Here is a 564-nt window from a genome sequence, read left to right as displayed (position 1 = left end):
ATATATATCTATATGTGTGTGTGTATACATATATTTGTATATATGTATATATATTTCTCTCTCTCTCTCTCTCTCTCCGTATATATATATATATATATATATATATACGTATGTATGTATATGCATATATATATCTATATGTGCAGGCGTGTCTGTGTGGTAAGTACCTTGCTTACCAACCACATGGTTCCGGGTTCAGTCCCACTGTGTGACACCTTGGGCAAGTGTCTTTTACTATAGCCTTGTTACCAAAGCCGACCAAAGCTTTGTAAGTTGATTTGGTAGAGGGAAACTGAAAGAAGCCCGTCGTACATATGTATATATATATATGTGTGTGTTTGTGTGTTTGTGTTTGTCCCCCTAACATCGCTTCACAACCGATCTTTGTGCGTTTATGTCCCAGTAGCCTAGCGGTTCGGAAAGCGAGACCGATAAAATAAGTACTAGGCTTACAAAGAGTAAGTCCTCAGGTCGATTTCCTCGACTAAAGGCGGTGCTCCAGCATGGCCGCACTGAAATGACTGAAATAAGTAAGAGTATAATAGTATATATATATATATATAT

This window comes from Octopus bimaculoides, chromosome 2 (genome assembly GCF_001194135.2).
Source record: "Octopus bimaculoides isolate UCB-OBI-ISO-001 chromosome 2, ASM119413v2, whole genome shotgun sequence".
Classification (NCBI taxonomy): Eukaryota; Metazoa; Mollusca; class Cephalopoda; order Octopoda; family Octopodidae; genus Octopus; species Octopus bimaculoides.
Note: the sequence above shows the minus strand (reverse complement) of the source record.